This window comes from Toxorhynchites rutilus, chromosome 3 (assembly GCF_029784135.1).
Source record: "Toxorhynchites rutilus septentrionalis strain SRP chromosome 3, ASM2978413v1, whole genome shotgun sequence".
NCBI classification, from domain to species: Eukaryota; Metazoa; Arthropoda; class Insecta; order Diptera; family Culicidae; genus Toxorhynchites; species Toxorhynchites rutilus.
This window is the reverse complement of record NC_073746.1, coordinates 242,074,280-242,099,730: the sequence shown is the minus strand read 5'-3', so window position 1 is coordinate 242,099,730 and position 25,451 is coordinate 242,074,280. Positions and strand designations below refer to the sequence as shown.

The following is a 25,451-nucleotide window of genomic DNA, read 5'->3' as shown; positions in this document are numbered from 1 at the left end:
CTCGCTGTCGCGAATAATCCGCATCGCGGATCATCCGCTCGTGGATAACCGGGGTTCCACTGTATCTCAAAATAATGTTTTTTGCGTTTGTTCGTTTTGGCAGAAAGAATTAATATCAGCATATTAAACAGTTATAACTTTTATGTTTTTTACTTCCAAAATGTTTTTTTAAGTCCACTAATTTAGATGTTCCACTACTGTATCCTGTACTAAAATTTCTCAGTTTTCAAGCAACAGAATTGTATTATGTAGTATACTTTTTAATGTAGAGCCAGATTGAGAGAACAGAGTTCGAAACAAAAAAAAAATCTATAACTCTATCATTGTTGAAATTCGAAATTGTAGACGGTTTACACTGACCTTTGCTCGAAACTGGATCCAACATAAAAAGATACTTCTGTCTCACATGACTGTTCGAGACTGCATTTTTGACAAATTTTACGGTTGATCGTCAAATCTGTCCTTTCACGGTCACGATTTAACTATTCTTCATAACCTCGAGATCAATTTTTACGTTCGGTTTGCGATTAGCACTACGTGGTGAAACTGGGGTCTTAAACGGTCACTGTACATTGCTCGCTTATTAATTATAACATTAACTCGGTCGATGTAATTACTTTGGATGTATGATTTCGACTGATTGAATCCTTATCATCATCTACACATCTAACGGGTATTTCATTGAATTCATTGTCAAATTTTTGTCAATGAAACATAGGTTTTTTGAGATATTGAATTTAAATTTATTTTGGTTGTAGTTTAACTCTTCAAGAATCAACACTTCCGCCCCGGGTACGAAAGCTTCACTCGACGCCACTGACTTGTAAGGATGTAGCCCATGATCTTTTCGCAAAATACGCCACAATGAGATTCGGAAGTGCCCAATTCTCGAGAACGCCGTGCAGTTGACTGATCTGGGTAATTTCGGATGGGTTCACTTGCGGCTGCGATATTTTTGTCGTGCGGTGCGACTAGATTATTTATGTCTACTAAAACGCGCGCGTGGCTCAAACGTTTGTAGACTACTCATGTATATATCTTTTTCAATCTAATTAAAAAGCAAAAATAATGTAAAAAATCCATCATCATCAGTACGAACATAGTAGCTTATGTACACGCAAATAATTCATAACACAGATTTCACATGTACCATACACAACTTTTTGAACTCAGCCATTGTTGCCGCTTGCTTAATCTTTCTGGTCATCGAATTAAAGAAATTCAGTCCTTTATATAATAGTGAGTTTTGCGACCTACTAAATAAAAAGTTCGGTGTTCTTGCATCATTCGCGTTTCTCGTATTATATCTATGCAAATCACTTCCTCGTTCTATTCGATCACACAAGTATCGAGGCAACATACCATTCAAAATTTTAAAGATGAACACCATTGTCAAGTAATAAATTCTTTGCTTAACAGATAACCACTGTAGCGCGTTCAACATTAAATAAGAGGAAGTGTATCTATGGCATCTTAATATTAACCGCATAATCTTATTTTGTAATCGCAGCATTCTCAATACTTGTGTGCTATTTGCAAGGAACGAGTGATTTATACAACCTGATTTTACTAGTTATAGTTAACTCATTTTTCAATCGGCATACGATGCCATACTTTTTAGCAATCTTTTTGATGGCATTATCAATGTGAGACCTGAAGGCTAATTTGTCATCAATAACTACTCCTAGATATTTGATTTCTGTAACCCGTTCAATTGTCTCACCATCAATTTCAAAATGACTATCGAATCTGAAATTTGATGAAGAAAGGTTTGGGTTCGATTCCCGTTCTGGCCGGGGGGTTTTTCTTCGAAGAAATTTCTTCCGATTTGCACTATGACCACGCGTGTTCTAGAGCTTGCCACGCAAACATACATGCAAGGCGTGTTATTCGGCATAGGAATTTCAACTAAGTACTACAAATAAAAAAAAATACCTACGTTGAGAAGGCAAAAGTTCCATTGGGAACGTCAGTGCCATCCAAGAAGAAGTGTAACTACTCTGGACGATAACGCAGATAAACTCCTTTACGAGAGGTTAATGTTCTCACGATATGTTTGTAATATGGTTCAAAATAAATTAGTTTAAATCCTAAACATAACGAATAATGAAGTAGATTTCAAAAGGAGGTATCCAGAAATGCCTCGACCAATGAGATGACCGCATCAAAATGAGTTAACATGACAAAGGAATCTACGTCAAACTTTGATGTAATACGAAAGTTTCGATACAACGTTCTGTATGCAAATTTTCCACATTTTTTTTATATTGTTTTTTGTCTTTTCCGAGTTCTATTTCGCATAGTCGTCCGGGTTACAGGACATAGTCGAGAATAGACCATCATTACGTTGGAGAGTTTCATACGATTATTTTGCTGCAGTTGACTTTATCACAACAGAACTTTTGCGAGTTTCCTATTCGTCGTTACACTCGCCATCAATCAATGATGACTGTTATGCTTTTTTGTTATGCTTGAGGGTGAATCAGCGTTGGACCGTAGAAGAAAAAAATTTTGTTCGTCGCCAAATTTAGGATGTTCGCGTAAACCGTCAAATCATCATTTGGTTCTGTTATCTAGACAGTGTGAAATGTAATCAATCACCTTGATGTTATTGTGACTTGTGGCAATTCGGCGTATTGTCTGGGATGATTTATTCTCTTTGAAATAGTTGGTCTGTGAGAATACACCAGCCACACATTTAACGGAGATTATTCGCATTAAAATACTCATCAGAAATTTCATTACCACGAAGGTGAACGCTGTTCATTTCGCTGAACACTCTGTCGCACAATTCTGAAATATCTATTTTGACACCGTTTTCAGTAATCGCCACCAGCGGAGAGCATCCATAATGTGCGAAGATTAAAGCTGATTTCCACGTAATGGCTTCCAATTTTCCCATCATTCGGGAAACCTCTGCCCTTCTCGGAAGACGCGAACTGTTCAGCAAAACGCAAAATTTGATCCAAACTATGCGCGACAAAAATCACTTTCCTTTCGGCTGACTGACTTCCCAACTGGAACGGGAGTCTGCAAAAAAGATGACACCCGAAAATGGTTTATCCCACACTGTCCTCCAGCTGATGGTCATAAATCAAAGCTGTTCTCGCTCACCCTCCACTAATTATAGGATGTTATTACGTTTCTCCCATGGGACTAGACAGGCGAATAATTTGGACTGGCACCAAAACAGACCGGGCGCACCATCTTGAAATATATTTTCTACGGTTTTTATCACCTAGCATCTCTCGAGGGACGAACCCCAACACGAACTCAATCACGTTCTGCGTGAGTCGCAAAAGTGACACTTTCGATCGTTTTTTTTGGTTTTTGTTCGCCCAAACTTCTCCGTTCGCTTCCAGACTGACACAAATGTCGGCTCGTAGATTAAGTCGATCTAATGGTGATTGATAGTTTTGGTATCGGCAGGAAGATAATTCGATTCTAATGCTGTTCATTAGTTTTGCTGGTTTTGTTTCACCGTCCGGTGGAGTCAAGTCAACCCATTTCACTTGGTTTCGGTTTCTGGAGAATAGTTTCGACAGTAAAATGTTGGCCACAGATAAGATACTGAACCCCGATTCCCTGAATCGTCTAAACAGTGGCAGCTCCAAGCGTTTTCTCTAATGCTGCTTCATTGCGACGAAATTAAATCGAAATTCATTTCGAGTAGAACACATGTCATGATGTGGGAAAAATGGGGAGAATTTCAGAAGGCAGAAAAGTTTTAATACATTGTCGATAAAAAAAACTCATAATTGTTTCGCAGATTCTGCGAAGTTATGAGTTCTCAGAATGAAAATTGTAGGTAGAATTTAATAGCTTTTCCGAATTGAACTGGAATGAACTGTGTGAAAATCTTGAGAAATTGGTAATATCCTTCGTGAAATTTGTTTTCCTCATTAATTTTTCGGCTACTGTTCCTCTGTCAAACAAGCGAATCAAATTGATAATGCACAGCTTTCATCTGTCAACCAGAGATGCCAACCTTCCTGATTTTTCAGGATTTCCCATACTTTTTGGCACGTTCCCAGATATCCTGACAATTACTCAATTTTGCCTGCTTATTCCCGATGTTTGTACATTTCGCTTTTTTGAATGAAAATTATGTGTAATAAACTAGGTAATAACTAGGTATGAAAATGACAACTGCCATAATAGCCTCCAGACGACAAACTCTCTGGTCCGCACTTGAATAATATTGTATCGTTCTTTCGCTTATTATCTATCTATTCGGAGGCAATTCACGTTTTCGAAGATACACTGTCGATATTTATTAAGGCTTAAACTTGGCGTGAAAGAAAGATGTTCTATCAGATTAACACGCCCAAAGGCAGTTTCAAATCGTTATATTTTGAATGCAAATAATTACTTGATGTTTTTTAATGCTTGAAACACGTAATCCTCACTCTTACTTAGCCAATTATATATACATTTTCTGCTATTTTCATAAAAACTCCGGTCCAGGCTATACTATAAAACTATTATTCGATACAGTTTTTGTTTGATACCTGTGTTTTTTTTCTTAAAATATATATTTTTATTAAGGTGTTATTATGGCGTTAGCCTGACGGGGCCGGGAGTTCAATATTTTGACAATTTTTCTTATTATCTATGTTAGTAATGTGTAACCGATTACTAGCGGTTGGCTCGAGGTTAGTATTACAAGTGTTTTCGTAATTGGGATGTTGCTGTATCCAATGCTCTCTACGTGTGCCCGACACGGGATACTTCCTATTGGGATGCAGCTGACCATTAATCAACAACGCCCCCCTAGTCTGTAGGGGTAGTGGGGGCAAATTGGTCACCTGCTTGTTTGGTAGTATAGCTATTGACTAAAGATACCGCATTAATAGCCACCTTATGTTTGAGGATTTCCATGACTTTTGAGATACCATGTACTTCAGTAGAGCTGTCGCATGCCAAAATATAAATAAAAGCAGAAATCGTTCTCTCGGTAGCCGTTCGGCCGTAGTTTCTTGCACATTGTATTTAAGGGTTTTCTCGTGAAATTTAGTTTATTCGACCTGATATCTTCGACAAAACATCAGTTTTGATGACTTTTCACATATTCTAGGTGAGGTGAAGAGATATTTTGTTTAATTTCAGTGATTAATTCGCATAGGAATTAATTTGATATTTGGGGGCAAAGAGGTCAGTGTTGTATAATGACTTACAATGCTATGATTGCTAAAGTTGATAAACCTCATCACATTCTGTTCTTGAAGGGGTCCCTTCTGTGGTTTTGACCCTGGAAAAATATGCCACATCAACTAAACCAGGCCTCATTATGTGAAACGTTATGTGTTTCTTACTAAGTTTTTGTATGTATGAGAATATTTCAATTACCACTCTAGGTGAATAGCTCAAGCTTATTTCATACATGTACCTACTATTTCAACGATGATTTAAACAAATTCTGACAAAAAAAAAACCGCATAAGTTTATCCTATTTAGCATGATATGTGTGGGTGACCACTTTACCTCCACGCTAAAAAAATGTTCGATTTTTCAACTTTTTTTTTTTTTCTAAAAATGAAAAATACACTTTTTTTGAATTTTTAAGATAAAAACCGTGTGCTACCTTGAATAACAATAAGTTGAACTACAATATTCTCCCAAAAACGGTGATTGAAGCGATATGTGGGCACAGGAAATGAGCATATTCCTTAGGGTGACCACTATGCCCCCACTTCCCCTACACCATCTCTAGCGTGGTGCGTCTTCTCGACTCGAGGAATCCAGGATAGAATGGTCACTAGCCGGCACAATCATCAGCTCGTGTAGAGTTGTCATGAGCGGTACAACCTTTGGCTCTTGTTGAATGATCAGTGGACTTCACATCCTTCGGCCCGTGTATCTGTAAAGAGTGTGTGTATGTATTGCCGCGACTAAGTAAAAGTTTATCGATCGGATAGGAGGGATATGAAACGAGGACACAACGAAGGAAACATCATTAAACGTTGACATCGGCGTTTCTGAGGAACAGGTATAGATGAAGCAGAAGATCAGGATCACGGCTACCTAAGATATCCCGGACTGAGATATCCGATCGTCTGCCTCGTACTCTCAGTGCTCTAGAGAGCTGAGAACGAGCAGCATGGAACCGGATACACGACCAGACAATATGCTCGATGTCGTGGTAGCCATCGCCTCAATCACAAAGATTGTTTGCTGCGAGCCCAATGCGATAAAGATGCGCGTTTAAATTGTAGTGATTGGATATAAGCCGAGATATCACGCGAATGAAATCACGACCTACATTCAACCCCTTAAACCATGCACTCGTCGAGATTTTAGGGATAATCGTGTGTAACCAACGACCGAACTCATCTTCATTCCACATGCGCTGCCAACTTACGAGCGTGTGCTGACGAGGAATTTGAAAAAATTCATTATAGGCAATTTGCCTTTCAAAAAGTGTGCCTTCTGAAGCGCCCACCTTAGCTAGCGAGTCCGCTTTCTCATTCCCCGGAATCGAGCAATGAGATGGAAACCATGCTAAGGTAATCTATCTACATATGTAAAAATGGATTTTTGTCTGTCTGCCAGATTCTTATGAACTCGGAAACTAATGAACCGATCAGCATGAAAATTGGTATGTAAGGGTTTTTGGGGCCGGGGAAGGTTTTCGAGATAGTTTGAGACCCCTCACGCCTCTCTAAGGGGGTCTGCCCTACAAATGAAACACAAACTTCTGCATAACTCGAGAACTAATCAAGCACAATTTGGGATGTGAGGGTTTTTGGGTATGATAAATGTTTCTATGATGGTATGACACCCCTCTGGAATGGAGAGGTGGTCCAATAAAAATATTACACATAATTCAACCAAAAATATTCCAATCAAAATTTTCCCGTTTTCCTTCAGAGTTTTCCGAAAATATTCAATTGTCATGAATATTTTCGGAAAACTCTGAAGGAAAACGGGAAAATTCGGAAAATTAAATTCCCATATGTTCTACAATCACATAGTGACAAGTGCTGTTAGTCCATTTGATATTTGCGCTAGCGAAATTGATCTTTGTTCGATACTGGAAATGGATTCAAATGTGATGAAACGCACTGCTATATCTTTTTCTATATATACCAAAAAAATGAATCACCGGATGTGTTGATAAGAGTAACTCGAAGAAGGAATTGACCGATTTAGGACTGTCTTTATTCTATCATATTTTCTGTATAAAACATTCATTCCGTGCAACGGTGAAACATGTTATTTGCAAGTGGTTGAAAAATCTTGAACGAGAATTGTGTCTGAAAATAATCTGATATTATAATGTTGAGTTTTGCTAGAAATACTAGGAATTTTATAGTAAAAGGTAAATTCAACGGGGTCGAATAGAAGATCAATCAATGAACAGTTCTACGATTGGACCCATGAACTTGCTCATAGTAAGAAAACGTGAATGCTTGAAGGTATTGATAATAAAAACAAATTTTGCGGGACGAAGTTTGCCGGGTCAGCTAGTCTTGAATAATTTTTCGACCAAAACACTCAATAGTTGTCTTATTCTTGTTAAAATAAGATGAAATAAGATGAGCATTTATCAACTTTCATTGAGCGGATTGCCTCTATTGAGCTGAGACTGTCTGAAGAAATAAAATGGGGGGGGGGGGGGGGGAAGTGCTGGCGTGTAATATGGACAGGTGGTTGATTCGTATAGTTACATTTCGAATTCAGATTTCTTTTAATGAGAACACCTTCTACATGTTATTCTATAATATTTAAACCACCGTATGGCAATGAATAATGACCATTATACCCGCATCGAAAAAAATGTTATACTTTTCGGTCTGTTATAATTTCAATAAAAAACATTGAAAAACACTTTTTTGTTTATTTTGCCGAATAATCCGAAAAACAAAATATTGAATTGAAAGAATCTGTATTTAAGTTTTGTAAAGCATGAGTTTCCAACGATATAATTGAAGTTCTTCTTAACATGTCCGTTTTGACCTCACTTTCCCTAATAAAAAAAACTTGAATTATTGAAAACTTTTTTGGGGGATTTAGAGATTCAGTACTGCTTTAATACGTATTAAAATGTATCTCTACGCCTTTTACAGATATTTGTGGTTTTTTTCAGAATTTTAATAGTGTTGTCAACAGTGTCAAATTTCGAAAAGAATTCAGTTTGAGACCCAGTACTGGTTTGCCTCATATTTGAATATGTTCGTATGTATTTTTTGATATTCATGATTTTTTTTAGAAAATTTCGAGAAATTCGCCGAGTGTATTTTTTTATCCCATTTATTTATTTTAGGCTCATTAGTATTTTAGCTGTAACAAAGCCGAATTTTAATCGTGTACATGTCACATGGTTATCATATCTATAATTATAGCACCTTACACAGTTGCCATTCGCCAGTATTCCTTCTATACCATTGCATATGGTACATTTACACAGTAGCCATTTAGGCGTAAGAGTATTCTTTCTGTTCTTCCATTATCCAGTTAGACCACCGGACAGCGGAGACAGTTGATATGATCATTGTTGAGTTATTTATAGAACAGCAGCCCGATGTATCTTGCAGAGCAGAGCAGTTGTATGGATGGATCGATCTTGTTTCGACCGTGGATCGATCTCCATCGCTGATGATTGTTACGTGGACGTAGCTATTCTGTAACAACACAAAGATGGTCAATGAGGGCCCTGAGTTTTGAACTCACGATCGATCGCTTACTAAGCGAACGCGCAACCAATGTGGCTACGGAGACCCCCCATTCGCCGTGTGTAAATAGCTAATATTTTTTTAATAAATATTTTTATTATTTCTATTTTTTCTAATATTTTATTTTATCTTCCTAAAATCTATGATTGTATTATATTTGCGTATTCGTAAAAAGAGCCCCAAACCTTTACCACTAGCGCTATGGAAAATATTGTATAGGGTAATAAATTAGAAGATTGACCGAAAGATTTAAGGGGGACCCCGGTCTGGAAGGTCGGCGAAATCGAATTTTTGTTTTTTGCATTTTTTTTTGAAGGCTATGCCCTCAGAAATGTTGTGCTAAAGGATTTTTTGATATTTGATTTCGTTGGAAAGTTATAGCCAAAAGTATGAGGTCATCTCAAGGGATATAGTATTGCTGTTCGAATTTTAAACGCGTGGTGGTATCGATATCTTAGGATCTACTTTAGCAATTTGACTGGTATGTCAAAATGGGTTATTTAAAGCGTTACATAGCCGTTTTTTGACCTTTTCTTTTCAATTTTTTGTAAGTTTCTAAACAGAGATTTTTCATGAGAAATAACTTATTTTCAACAAAAATGGCCGCCGTTTTGGCAATTTTTCGAATTTTCGAGAACCCCTATGTAACGCTGTAAATATTATCCTAAGGCTTCACAATATTGATTGGAATTTGTCCTGTGACACCCCGTTGCCTCAGCACCGACACCACCAGCAAGGTACAGATTTTCAGAAAGCATCTACGCATCCAGCTATCAACAGCGTGATGATCTTTATTCGTGCACTCATCAAATGGAAAGTACATATTATTAAACAATAAACCAAAATACCCAAACACTTAAATTACGAAAATTCATTATTTTTCGACCGTCCAGATAGGGATCCCCCCTTAAATGGATTGCATCTCGATTGTTTTTTTTTAAGAATCGCTTCATAAAAGCAACCAAAATTTCTGGAGTCTGGCTGGGATGTGCTATTCCACCAGCTAAACTAATCGGACTTTGCATCTACAAAACTCTAGGGATAGATAAAAAATACCTTGAACAGTTTTCTACGAGAAAGCAAATACAGGGAATAGTATCCTTATAATTTTTTGTTTTCGCCCCTTCGATGGTAAGACTGCATTCCCCACTTCGGGACGATAATATTCGGCTACTCGTTCAGTTTGATTGGATGGTTATTAGTGTCAAGATATACAATTTACAAGAACATGTATTTTTGGAGAAATCGTATTATTCGAGCAACCGAAGCCTTAATGAAACTTTGTCCTCTTATGGTAAGAATTTCAACATTTCTCGTCGTCGATTACTTCCTCTGGGGGTACGTGAAGGACCGTAGCTATGTTAATAAGCCACAAAATTTGGAGGAACTCAAAGAAGAAATAACTCGGATTTTCAACAGCATCGAAGTCGTAATATTGATTGAAGAATTTTGTTCACCGTTTAAAACGCGTTATTTGAAAAAGGGGTGGTCACATCGAAAATGTCCTAAAATAAGCTTTATTTTCGTTGAATAAAAATCGGTTCACTTTTGTAGAAGTTATTATAATTGGTTGCGTGAGCGTTTAATCTGAAAGACCCTGTATATTCTGAGAGGACAAATTTTTAAGCCGCGTGAAAAATGACGAAAGATTGTGAATATAAAATTTAATAAATGTATCGGGTTCTTCAATAAGAGCGCTTCAAAAGTTTTTAAATATGTTTTTAAATGAAACAAAAACGGTTTTGGATATTAATGAAATTCTTTATTCGTGTGAAAGTACATTTGATGCCTTTACGTATGAAACTCGATTTCTTTTGCATGGTCACCACGGACACGCTTGCAGAAGTTCAAACGCTGAACCCGATTCTCGATGACTTCCAAGCATAAATCGGTCGATACTACTGCAATTTCACGTTCGATATTCGTACGAAGTTCATCAATCGTCGCTGGCTTGTTGACATAGACCATAGACTTGACTAAGCCCCACAGAAAATAAACTAACGGCGTCAAATCGTACGACCGGGGCGGCCAATTGACTGGGCCATTTCGTGAGATAACACGCTCACCAAACTTGGTTTTCAATAAATCGATTGTTAAATTCGCTGTGTGGCTTGTGGCACCGTCCTGTTGGAACCACATATTGTCCAAGTCCATATCATCCAATTGGGGCCAAAAATATTTGGTTATTATTGAGCGGTAGCGATTCCCAGACCCAGTAACGTGCCGGTCTTGATCATCACGGAAGAAGTACGGTCCAATGACGCCGCCGGATCATAATTCGCACCAAACCGTATTTTTTGGGATACAATGGTGACTCATGGAGTACGTGTGGATTGCTGCCTGACCAATAACATATATTTTGCTTATTGACGAAGCCATTTAGCCAGAAATGAGCCTCATCCCTGAAGATAATTTTTCGATGAAAATCCGGATTATTTCCAAGTTGTTGCTCAGCCCAATTCACGAACATATGACGCTTCTGGTGGTCAAGTGGCTTCAGTTCTTGCGTCAATTTGATCTTGTAAGGATGTAGGCCAAGATCTTTTCGCAAAATTCGCCACAAAGACGTCACAGAGATGCCCAACGTTTGAGAACGACGTGTGAGAGGCCGATTTGAGTCTTCCACAATTGATGCGCTAGCGGAAGCAATATTCTCGATACTACGGGCATTTATTTGTCTCACTGGCATTTTGTACTGCGCCTGTGGATTAGACGCTCAATTGTTGATCTGGCAGGACGATTATGACGACCATAATTTAGACGTAGCGCCCTTAAAGTTGAGGCCATTGACTCAGAATTTCGGTAGTGAATTTTTAAATAATCTCGACTTGTTGTCGGATCGTATATCTTTCCATTATGAAATGGCAAACTTTACTGAAGAGAAATGTCAAGAGAGCGGGAAAAAATATGGCGTCGTTTACTGTCCCTATCGGTCTTCTTGTAGCGTCCCTATTGAAATACCCGTTGTATCTGTCCTAAAAATGATGCTTTTGTTTTCTCAAAAGTTGGCACGAACTTTCCAAACAACCCGATGTGAGCTACCCGGATTTCTTAGAAATTTTTGAAAATTATGATTGGCAACTCTGCTGTCAACATAGCATGTGAAAAAAACAAAATCCAAGTTTTCCCTAGTTTTTGGGTTTTTACGAATTTGGTCTGACTCCTCCTCTCTGGAGCCACCATTGTTCGCCAGGGAATCCAAATTTCCCTAGAGAGCCCATGGGTTTGGCCCCTACTTCATAATACCCCTGTTATAGAAGCTCGCTTCCTTATTGGCAAAAAACTCGGATAGCCAATTTTCACAGGTCTCTTTTGTGGCTAACTTCTGACTACCTAGCTCGTTCGCCATGGACAAAAACAGGTGGTAGTCACTTGGTGCAAGGTCCGGACTATACGGCGGATGCAAAAGAACCTCCCATCCGAGCTCCCGGAGCTTCTGGCGCGTCACCAAAGAAGCGTGTGGCCTGGCGTTGTCCTGATGGAAGACAATGCGGCCTCTGTTTATCAAAGATGGCCTCTTCTTCATGAGTGCTACCTTCAAGCGGTCCAGTTGTTGGCAGTACAGGTCCGAATTGAGCGTTTGGCCATAGGGAAGCAGCTCATAATAGATTATTCCTTGACAATCCCACCAAACACATAGCAGAACCTTCCTGGCCGTTAATGAGGGCTTGGCCACCGTCTGAGTCGCTTCAGCGGGCTTCGACCACGACCGTTTGCGCTTCACGTTGTCGTAAGTGACCCACTTTTCATCGCCAGTCACCATCCGCTTCAGAAACGGGTCGATTTTGTTGCGATTCAGCAGCGATTCACATGCGTCGATACGTCAAAGATGTTTTTTTTGCGTCAACGTGTGTGGCACCCATACATCGAGCTTCTTTGTGAATCCAAGCTTCTTCAAATGGTTAATAACGGTTTGATGACTTATCCCCAGCTCTTGGCCGATGCTACGGCTGTTACTATGCCGGTCTTTCTCGGCTAATTCAGCGATTTTGTCGCAATTTTCGACGACAGGCCTTCCGGAGCGTGGCGCATCTTCGACGACCTCTACACCAGAACGAAAACGTTGAAACCATCGTTGTGCGGTGGAAATGGAAACTGTATCGGGTCCATAAACTGCACAAATTTTATTGGCAGCTTGAGATGCATTTTTGCCTTTGTCATAGTAGTACTGTAAAATATGTCGGATTTTCTCTTTATTTTGCTCCATATTTGCGACACTATAACTCACGAACGACTTAACCAAACAAAACACTGTCAAGGACTATATTATAGTGCGCAAAAATACCTTTCCAACAAGCTATAGTATGACTCGATACAATGAATACAACTAGAACTACGCGCTTACAACGACACCTCGCGGAAATACCGCAGGACTTTTTTGACAGCCTAATTTTTTTAATCCAAAATATATATTTTTATTAAGGCTCATATGGCGTCAGCCTAACGGGGCCGGGAGTTCAATATTTCGACAATGTTTGCTTACAACTATGTTAGTAATATGTAACCGATTACTCGCGGTTGGCTCGAGGTTAGTATTACAAGTGTTCTCATAATTGGTATGTTGCAGTCTTCGATGCTCTGTACGTGTGCCCGACACGGGATACCTCCTATTGGGATGCAGCTGACCATTAATCAGCAACGCCCCCCTAGTCTGTACCCCATATCTAGCGTGGTGCGTCTTTCTCGACTCGAGGAATCCAGGATAGAATGGTCACTAGCCGGCGCAATCATCAGCTCGTGTAGAGTTGTCATGAGCGGTACAACCTTTGGCTCTTGTTGAATGATCAGTGGACTGCACAACCTTTGGCCCGTGTATCTGTAAAGAGTGTGTGTATGTATTGCCGCGACTAAGTAAAAGTTTATCGTTTGGATAGGAGGGATATGAAACGGGGACACAACGAAGGAAACATCATTAAACGTTGACATTTTTGACAGCCTAATACTATACGAATTCTTTTAAAGAGAGTAAAAAAAGAGAAATATCTCCTTTTCTTGCTCAGATAACCGAAACCGCGTTGGTTATCTGCCTGCCTATTTGTCAGCATGGGATGTTTCCTAATCGTTTTTTTCCTATCTTCCTCTACGCCACCCGTGTAGGATCCCAAATAAACATTTGCATGTTCATACGATTGTTTCTATCTATGCCTTAGCTTAGCGCTTGCACTGCACTATGGTTCATTGTTCTGATCCTAAATTTTGCGCAATAAATTATGTGCCGCTTATCGCTAAAACACATGTGTTTAGCGTCCTTTTTCATTTACTCTATTCCTTCTCTGTCCGTTTCGCTCATTCCATGGGCGATAAAGAGTGAGACCTAAACATACAATTTAATCACATCTTGGGTGGCCCATACAGCGCCCTTACCTTGGGTCTCATCAAACATGCTTCCCACGAAAAAGGTTCAAGTGGGAAATATTTGGCTAATTGCTAGCAATGAAATTTCTGCTTCTATCTGTGGCGCCCTTATCTTAAGCTATATAGAACAATTAAAGAAAAGGAAACGAAACATGTTGTTCGCTCCTGCTGGCATTGATTTATTTACACTCTATTCGTTATTGCCTTTCATGCAAATGCGCCTGTTGCGTTTCATATTTGATCACTTTTTTATTTTATGGTCGGCCCTGCTATCTAAGCTGGGTTTGTAATATTTTTTCTAAATTTGTAAAAGCAATATTATTAAAGTAAGTAAAGTAAAAGTAAAAGCAAATTATTAAAAATTATGATGCAATTTTACCCCAAAAGAAAGACACAGACAAGACAAAGTTTACAGTGAAGTCAGTAAAATCCAGGTTTCGGGTTCCCTTAATTCATTATTGATACCCTAAATATCATTTCGATCGCAAATATTTGGAAAACTTCGTAAAAGGGGTAAATGCGCTTTCTAGAAGGAACGAATGTCAATAAAAGGAAGGCAAATAAGTGGGAAAATATCATACTGTACTTCTGTGCACTTATAGTCGATTCATAGATATACCGTTCTGAATCATATTTCGGACACTTTTCTAATATCTTGAAATGCTTAATGCACTGATGATATAAGTATAAAATTAATATCATATCTGCTTCTTTAGATTTATTCCTTGGTTTCACTATCACTTCATTATCAAATTACATTTGAATTATTACATAGTAAGAAAAAAAACCATCCAAAATCCAAAATTCACTCATTATCGTTTGTGTTTGACGTTTGCTTAGCGTGAGCACGTAGAATTTACCCGTTCATAAATACTTAAATTTCTCCCGTGTTTCATCAGTTTTCATCATTGTTATCAGTTTACTGTGATTGCTTGGTAAGTGTATCGCAGATGATTATAATATATAATCAAGTGTAATGTAATTTTCGTTCAAAAAATTACAAAATGAAGTGTCCGAAAATTGAATTCAATCTGTCCGAAATTTGATTATCTTATAAACGGTGTCCGAAGTTTGATTTTTATTCGCTTGATTTTAAAAGCATTTTATTCGATGATTTTTTTATGTTTTCAATCAAATAGGTACCAAAGTAGAAAGTTTATAAGCATATTGAACTAGTTTATCAAAAATATCAACCAAATAATACCTGTGCATAAAGTTTAGATCTGTTTTCTGCATCATATGCCTGAAGCGTCCGAAAAATGATTCAGAACGGTAGATAAAGAAAGACAATAAATGTCATAAAAGTCTTCTACGTGAGTGGAACGGAGTAGTATTTCCATAAATGGGAGACAAAAATAAAGACTGGTGCTTTTTTGCCATTGACTGTTTCGCTGGCATGCTTAAAAACTGGATATAGCCAGGAAAAACTGAAACATTGGCAACTCTGGTCGGAACATTGGCCAAGATGGATGTCGGCATGTTCATAATTCTTTCGCGACATTGGCGATCAGCTGATTTTACTCTTAGGCCACGAAATTATTGAAGTAGATCTTTCGGTTTAGCTTCACCAAAAAATTTTGGCGGTGTGGCATTCTTCGATAGGTTTTCGTCGCGAACGGTATTCGAACGCAAACACACGTTACTAAGCACCTTGCAGTACAATTATCTACTCGTGGATTTACGGGTAAACAAGCTTCTCGATAAAATCTTCTTACTAGAAGTGAGAATATCAACACAACATCGAGGCCTTCAGATCAGTTTCAGATCTCACGCCGAGTGTCAAAATATCACTACCCTTAATTTGAAGCACAACCCAATCAATGCTAATACCATAATTAAATGTTAATGTTTTATCTGAATGTTGGATAATTCCATAACTATGTGTATCACACTATAGAGTAACGATTGGTCACTAAAATCCTTCTTTATCAATTAATTTACAAATGAGCCAGGAATCGAATTTGTATAGATTCTGTTGAATATTCCTGTTCTGGCCAAACCACAGCCAAAATCAACTAAAATTAGCTCGAATGGCTTCCCGCAGTGAATGCCACTGCTGGGTAAAATTCAACCGAGGCGAATCTGTTTCTATTTTATTGAATCCGGCTTTTACCGTCGTAATCTGATTCGCCGTATTCCGACACACCATCCGCCCTCTTAACTGGCTGGCGAAACGCAAAACTTTTTTGTCACCTATTTTATGCTGCCATTGATTCCGAGTCGTTGAATAGTATTATCACGCTTCGTCGCCTATCGGATTACGTTTTCGAGTGCGCCGGGAGCTGATTGGATCGTCGTCCAACGTTTGCTGGAAGCAACGAAAGGACGAAGTTTTTTTTGTTGGTGTTGAATGTCAATGTTACGTTGTCGCATTTTCGTTCAAAATCGGTGAGTTGGAATGAGCTATAGTGACTCCCTGTGTGCGGAAATCACTATGCCAACTGTGAAAATAACCATTTACTGAGATATCAATTTATCACCTTGAAGCCCAACGAACATTTCATTATATGATTGTTCCTGAGCCACGTAGAATAAATTTTAGAAAATAATTTAGTAATCTTCAGTTCTACTCCTCAATGTAATTTAATAATTCGGTAACATCACAATTCCCTGCAATCTCTTCGTTGGTTTACATTAACGTTTAGTTTTTGTGTAATCTTTTAAAAATAAGAACTCATTCGAACTTATGTTTTTACTATCTTTCTAGATTTCCAGAGTCGGCTTGAGCACAGTCGGGCTAAGTAGAAGAGAACTAATGATGGATGTAGAACGGTAATAAATCATTTTCACCATTTTCCTATGCGTAACAGCAATCAGCACTCATTTTGTGTTCAGTATGCAACATAATCATTTTGATTACAGTTTACAGTACATTTTGGGAAAAATATGATTGAATGCGGGTCTGTTCATTTTGGACAGTTAACTCGAACCCTTTTCTACAAACTATTCTTGAATGTTAATTCAATTTTAGTATCGATGAAGTGTGTATTCCAGTGCTCTCGTTATATTTCATTACGAAACTATCAGCAAATATCCAATATTCAATCTATTGAACTACATGAATAGGGTCGAAAATGCCTGTTCTAATTTTTTCCGACCAAATCATCTATTCCTCATCCACATCAGTTCGATACCAGTTGTACTTTGTTCCGCAACACAATAGAAGGAGCCGACCCTGTCCGAAATGCGATATGAATGGATCCAACTCAAATATACAATTACGCTGGAGGCTTGGAGAAGAGCCGAATTCAAACCCGCCGCATTATAATTGAGTGAGAAGGATACTGCACAATGTTGTCTCGTTACTGCGAGGCACCTGTCATATTGTGGAACGGTACAGACAAAGGCGGATCCGCATCTTCTCCGAGTTAAGGAGCTCTGTCAGTAGGAGTTTGGATGCGGCAAACCGGAGTTACTGTGCCGTTCTCAAGTTACGGGGAAACATCAACAATCTTAACTCGACAAACAATGGCTTCGAGCCGTGAGTCAATATGAGGAAATCTTGTTGACGGATGAATGAGAGTTGATCAAATATGGTCAGTTGAACGAAAGCCATTGTTTGATTCCGAAGCGACAGTGGCATTGGATGCAGAACATGATTATATTATTGATGAACTTCATGCCAACTCGACTGGTTATTGGCAGCACCATCTTGAATTGCAGTGAGTGTAAAGACATTGGTCATTGAAGCAACTTTGCCTGCTTGAAATCTCCGCAAAAATATTAGACTACTTTGTGAAAAGAGCCGATGTTTTTGTTCTTATTTTTTTAACAACTAACTAAAAACTATAAGACATACAAAATTTTGGCCAAAGAACAAAGTGTAGGAAAATGTTTAAATTTTAATGATAATACAGTTTTGAATTTTCACTTAAAAATTAACTTCACTTATGCACTTATGCTTCACTTCTCAAAAACTGATTTTAAAGCTTCCCTTGCATCAGAAGAAGGGCACAGAAGGGCGATGGGGGTGAGATTGGGTTAAACACGGAGAAAGTTACTATTAGTGATATCTTGACAAATATTGCGAATATTTTTGAAAGCTGTGAGCCGTTTCTCAGCCGTTTGTTTGTTTGAGACATATTTTCACTACTTATAATGCATTATACTTGGCTGTAGTACATATAGCTATTTTTTAATAATTCATCAAAGTTTGATGTGTAGATAGCCATCAAATAACACCCCAGAAAAATCTCATGCCCAGCATTATACATAACTACTATAATGTTAAATATTGAATATAATGATTGTTTCAAGTTTTGCCAGATGAGTGCAATATACATACAAAATATACATACATACAAAAATACACCAATATACTTACAATTAGTAGCAATTCTCCAAATTCAACACTTATTACACCGCCCCTAGACGTGGCTCTTTTCGGACCTATGAAGTGGTATTGGAGGCAAATTCTTCACACGTATAAGGAGAAAAACGCTTCATCAGCGACAACTTTGCAGAAGCCACATTTTCCAACATTGCTGAAGTCGCTAATTGAAAGCCTTAATGACAATCAACTTGTGGCATTCATCCGATTACTGTGAAGTCGCTACTTAAGAGCATCTCACATGTTTCAAGTTCACCAGAAAAAAGAGGACAGTTTTGAAGAATTCCTCAATCAGAAACGAGAGATAGTTGATGAGAGCGGCATTCGGAAATGACTATTTATTTATTTTGGCTTAACGTTTTTACAACATGGCCTGATTCACAATGTCTTGTGTATCATTCATTGCCCGGTGTTTTTGTGGTGCCGATTGCAAGGCCTTCGACCAACCTCACTATCTTGCAGGAGGATCGTGGTACGCGATACGTGATACGTGATACGATCGTGATACTGCTGTTTTACGTCCCGAGTACCACATGGACTGGGCAAAGGCGCTTATGGCGGCGTCAATCCGCTGTTTCCGGGTTTTCGTAGCTTTTCTTGGAGACTGGCAATTGCCATTTGCTCTTCCCATCACACCCTAGACAGTGTTCACCTGAATCAATGCAAGCCAGAAAAACGACCTTTGTCGATAGAATTTCTGACCAGAACGGGAATCGAACCCGAAGTCCCCATCTTGGCGAGCGTCACGCTAACCACTAGGCCATGGGGACCCCACTTCATGAACGAGACGAAGGTAACTAAAGAGTTTGATATTCTTCCAGGAACACGACAGAAGACATCGACAACGGTAGATTTAAGAGAAATCTTCATATATAAACATTTCCATCGCACGTCTAGGTGGAATGACAATATTTTCGTAACTCAAATAATCATTCAAGACACTTAAATGTTGTCAAGTTATCCTGAAATTATTGAGAAATTCATTTCTAAACACAATTCTTAATAGGAAGTAATATTCGCTACATTGGCCCATTGTCACCCCCTCTAAGGGGTGAGATTGGGTCAACTTCCATATCTCCGCAGTTCAGTTAAAAATTAATATTGTTCCACAACTCCCTGAACACTCGTAAGTTCATCATTAGAGAACATATCTAAGTAATCAGAATTGCGTTTTACTCTAATTTACGATAGTTATTCAACAACAAGTTCGAAAACTACCTTCTTTGACCCATTGTCACCCCATCGACGGTACGTAAGACATTCCAGAACTAGGTGAGGATACCTCATATGTATACGGTTATTTGTAACGTTTCGAAAATCACTTGGAAATGTCGATGATGAGCGACATTGCTGCTCCAGTTTGTTTTGTCGAGTGTATAACTAAATATTCCGAATCATTTTCTAATTATCAATTCCTTTTTGTGTGTGTGTGTTTTTTTGTATTTGTATATTGTATTTTTGAATTCACAAAAATGACAAAAACACGGTCGGAATTTTGCGTTTAATTTTCATCGGGTTCATTGAAATACAAAATTGTGTTGAAACACAATAATTTTCTCCTGAAGTAAGTACAATTGAGCTGGTCACATATAAATACCATCAATAAACGTTGTCTCGATTCAAGGTAGCTTCACCCACTTAATTTTGTTTTCACACAAAAGTTTGATAGAGATTCCTTCATCCATTTGTTTGAGTTGGCAACCAAAACACGTGTAATGCTAACAACAGCTGCTTTGTTGTCAGCATAAGTGAGAGACATGAGTACCAACAAAACACCACAGAAAAAAAGATCGAAAATCGAATACACGTTATCCGGGCAAATTCGAAATTCGCGTTATTTTTTTGCACAGACCTCGTATGCTTAAGACTAGCACGAACATTATTTAAGTCAAATATTAGGTTGCGGAAAAAGAAATCCATTATTTTGCCTGCAACTCAAGACTTTATTTAATGCGCTTCGGATTGTCCGATTTGAGTCAAATATGCACCGTTTTGATGTAAAATTTGTTGCTATTCTAAAGCTAGCGTTATAACGCCTCTCTCATAAAAGTCTTGGTCTGAAAAACTATAGTAATCGATTTTTACAATCTCCTCTTGATATAAATTTTGACGTAGGACTACGTCTTTCATTTCTAAGGTCAATGTTTCGAAAACGAAAGCGTTACACCGGAGCTACCAAATTTTGAGCGTTAATATCTCCTAAAAAACTGATAAACACTTCATTCGAAAGATAAAATGTTTACGCGTTATATGCTTGTTACATTTTGAACCAAAAACTTGTTTCAATAGCCTTGAAATTGCTTTCAAAACAGGCTATTGAAATCTCTACAATCGATATATAAGCGGGTGCCTAAAATGGATTTCTTTGTTAACAATACCTTCAAACATTTACTTTTTCTTGCTGGGCAAACGTTCATGGGTCCAATCGCAGAACTGTTCATTGATAATTCTTCTAATTAACCCTTCACAATTGCTTCTAATTCACAATTGCCAATATGTACTATAAATTTCCTAGTACTTCTACCAAAACTCGTCATTATAGTATCAAATTATTTTCAGACACAATTTTCGTTCAAGATTTTCACTTTCAAAAAACATGTTTCTCTCTTACGTGGGATACATATTTGATACAGAAAATATAATAAAATTATGACATCTCAAATCCGACTGTTCCTTCCTCGAGTTTTGCGCTTACCCCTTCGCTCGAATAGTTCTCGGGATATGCAGAAATTTATATTTCACTTGTATGGCAGCACCCCAACTCAGAGAAGGGATGAGTGTGGAACCACCATAGAAACATTTATTGCCCCCTAAAACCTCGAGCCATGTGACCTCCCCCCTTAGAGAGGGGGGTGGACTGTCGAAACACCGTAGAAACGTATCGTGCTCTCTTAAACCTCCACATGACAAATCCTTATTACCGTTTCCTTGCTTCATTCTTGAGTTATGTATAAATTTTGTGTTTCATTTGTATGGCAGGCCCCTCAGAGAGGGGAAGGGGTCTCAAACTATCACAAGAATCTTTCCCGGCCCCGAAAACCCCTACATACAAATTTTCAAGTCGATCGGTTTAGTAATTTCCGAGTCCATAACAATCAGAAAGACAGACAGAAATCCATTTTTATATAATATATAGATAGGGCAAACATAAGGAAGCGGGGAAATAAATTTTGCTCCAATTTTGCGTGATTGCTTCATTTGCTGAACGTTACATACAAGTTGTTCGACAACGAATCTTGTTTGGCTAGCCGTGTCTTGCATCACCCGCGTATAAATCATGGCTGAGATGGAACTTCAAGCAGGTATCCATATTTATACATTTTTGTGATTTCAATAATTTGTTGTTGTTGTCTTAAGTTATAGAGACTTAAAACTTATTCAGTTCATTCGACTCTATCAATAGCTTGCTTGCAATGTATATAACTCGTGGACATTTTATCTTGGAATGAAGTGATAATCATGTCACTTCGTTCAGTTGACAAAGAGGTATTGAGGCTCAAAACCTTGTGCTTCCAACGTAACGCTCTCGTTCTTGAATTACCCACAATATTCATTCATCCATTAATTGAGAATTGGTTCAGATTCAACTTATTTGTTTGAAGCCACAAAACCAACGATAGTCCTACGTCAACCTACCGTTTACACCACAGATATAACAAACTTCCTATTTGTTATCACCCAGGAAGTTTTTCAATGCGAGAAAGCACACCTTGCCAATTGAGGGGATTGCTTAGAGCTTAATGAGCACCAAATGTAAGGATCGTGATCGCGATCGATTCGAAATGTTATCACACAACGGTCGATTTCTTTAGCGATGGGATTGTCTTCCTGTACGAGACGCTGGATATTATTTTCATTTGCCACTTCGTTGAAATAGTCGCAAACGTTTTCCTGAACTTCGCGCCTAAGGGTTGAGTTAGTTTCGTTGAACAGGTGTGGAAGACGGCGATGAGTTGTTACTCTCAGTAGATTTTTCGCAATGTATATATAAAATATATACTTCTATAAGATTTTCTACTGGACTGTTTCTGTTCTAAGAGCTCCTAAATGGTCTGACTTGAAATTCGGATCCAAAAATGGTTTCATAAGCCTAACGCTTTTTTTTTTGAGTTTTGTAGAGATTTGTAGTAAAGTAAGTGTACCCTTACCATCACTGAAAACAATAAGTTTTTTTTTCTTGAATGAAAATATGTTTTTGCTTATTTTAATTCGTAGTACATACTCTTACTCGATCAGTATAAAAATAATTTCAATATATCCACAAAAATATCTTCATTATTATAGAAAAACCTAATCAGATAAAAGTTGATCATGATTCCTTGTAGAAAACTTAATACTCTATTGAAGAATATTCATTTTAATCGGAAAAACTGTAAGAGGTTGTATCTAGGACACGACCGCATATTTTCGACGTAGAACTACGCAATTATATTAGCAATCCACTTGTTTACCACTTCGAATATTATTTTCGAATGCATCGAAATTTTTGTAATAGATTATGTTCTTCGTTACAAATAAATTTGATAAACGTCCTTTTATGTTTGATATGATGCTCAGGACTACCAAAATATGTGAACGGAAGAATTGTCAAACGATCATTGTATTTTACATTCCCTCTGAAATTATTACACATCTCATGTTTACGTAGCACTCGAACCGCGAAAGTTCATTCACCTTCTCATTTTAAAAATACGTTTTAGGGAAACATATTCCGGTCTGCACAACGACAAGCAAGTACAAAAGTACTCAACACCAAAAAATAAGCCCTACTTGCATGTATTTGCAAAGCGGATTCCCCCAGGTACATTAATTTTGAAGTCCGTGTTAGGGAAACGCAGCTCAGTGGGAAAAACTACCCCCGACTTACATGTTTTGACAAAGCGGATTCCCCCAGGTACATTGATTTAGAAGTCCGTGTTAGGGAAACACAGCTCGGTGGGAACAAAAATACCCCCGACTTGCATGTATATTTGCAGAGCGAATTCCCACATGTACATCGATTTTGAAGTCTGTGTTGGGAACAAATGAAAGGAAGTTCTTCCAGTTTTCATGAATTTAAACCATTTAGAGATTGGCGAATTGTAATGTATAGCATATCAAACAAATCTTACAAAATTTCCGATTCGATTGGTGTGCAAATCATGAGAATTCGTTCACAGTGAAAATAGTTATTAACGTTAACATTATTTCATAAAAACGTGACCTGTTTTCTGATTTGGTATCCTTCCTGGAAGACGTAGTTCTACGATGAAAATAATCATCGTTTATTATTTTATTTTTATGTAAAAATTGTTTATTTCTCCCTAAAATGTCGTAAATAAAGCGCCAAATAACCGGCTGTCGGATATTCGGCCATCCGGCCTCTAAGCTTGCTGGATATCCGGTATCCGGTATCCATCCAAACTACTATCCGTTTCATAATTAGTCTAAAGCTAGTGCGTAAAAAGAAAAATCATCCAATTCGTGATGACGAAAGTACAGTGTTGACATTCAATGGGATGTGGAGAATTTGACTCTATTATATTAGCAAGCCTGAAGGCAGTTTTAAATTATAAAAATTTTAATGGAAATTATTATTTGTTATTTTTCGAATACAGTAGAACCCCGATTATCCACGAGTGAATAGCGAGTTCCATTGTAAATCTATAAACCTTCCAGGAATTTGTCAGTGAGTGGTAGATTCATGCCCTTTTTTTTTTTGGTCGTGGCTTTTACATCATTTGACCACTGGTGTACACGACCTTATAAATGGATAGTTTAATGATTTCTTCATTGATAAAACTTAGTTTTCACGCTGAAACAGCTTTTTTTCGTGTTTGACCTCACTTTTAGTTCTTTATTGCGCTATTCGCGGTGAGTTTGTCCGACTATGCCGCGGATAATCGGGGTTCTACTGTACTTGGAACACGTACTCTTGACTCTTACTTACCCTTTTCAATGTAAGTTTCATAAAATAAAAACAAAAAAAAATTGAAACAAAAATTATTAAAAATTAAGAAAAAATTAAAATAAAATAAAATGAATTACTCGTTTTTTACTGTTACACTATCGACACCATTAACACCATTCACAATTTCAGCGGTCTGGCTTGCATTTTCGCCTTTATAAAAGAAAAAGTGTAAAATGTGCCGAATTTTCTCTTAGTTGACCTCCATTGTTAACACCTTGTAACTCGATCATACAATTTCAAGTTAAGGCTCGTTGTAAAAGTGGCATTTCACACTAAAAAAAATCTTCTGTTGTTTTTCTTCTGTCTCTTCTGTTGTTTTCTGAATCTTCTGTAAAATACGTGCAATTTAATTTATTTAAAAAAAAATTTTTGTAAATATTTTTTAATTTCTTTTTTAATTTTTACACTAAACTATGATCTCTACTGTCAACAAATGAACCTTTTGAAGCTAGCGATTGACCACAAACGTTCAGAATTGGCCAACAGAAGATGTGTTGTGATCCATCAAGACAACGCAAGGCCACACAATTCCGAGAGCTTGATTGGGATGTTTTAATGCATCCACCATATAGCTCGGACCTGGAACCAAACGACTATCACCTTTTTCTCGCATTGGAAAATTTCTAGAGTGAAAAGAAATTGGGATCAAGAGAAGATTGTAAACATCTATTGCTATGGACCTAATGCTAATAAGGACCAAGACCTCTATGATAGTGACATGAAGCTATCTTTAGAATGGCAATAAAATTTCCGAAAAAAACCAATGTATTAAAGACTTCGCTGAACCACTCATATTTGGAGAAATTTTCTTTCAAATCCTTCCAGCTATTATTAATCAACATTTGCGGGATTTTAGAAAAACACAAACCATTACCAAAACAAAAACTTGATTACACATAAAAATAATAAAATTTCGCTTAAATTTTCGAAGTCAGTATTAGAACAAGATCGCGAAAAACTATTTCAAGCGATAAGCAATTTCAAATTTATGGAAGGTGAGATGATCGACATCACTTATGTATCATTGTTCGCATTGCTTCGCCTTATATTCAAAAATTATCGATGAAGAGATCGAACAAATGAAGAGCATTGGACATTATATGCAATTCAAACCCTCTATCTTCTCTGCCAGAGAGAAAAA

General features: G+C 37.7%; 1 protein-coding gene across 1 annotated transcript in view; it reads left to right on the top strand.

The window, feature by feature from the left end:
• LOC129776456 (arrestin homolog) overlaps positions 1-25,451 on the top strand; it is a 199,114-nt gene that overhangs the window by 25,639 nt on the left and 148,024 nt on the right. Inside the window, exon 2 of the mRNA XM_055782113.1 lies at positions 16,738-16,802. The gene's annotated coding sequence lies outside the window, so the exon portion shown is untranslated. The remainder of the gene's footprint in view (positions 1-16,737; positions 16,803-25,451) is intronic.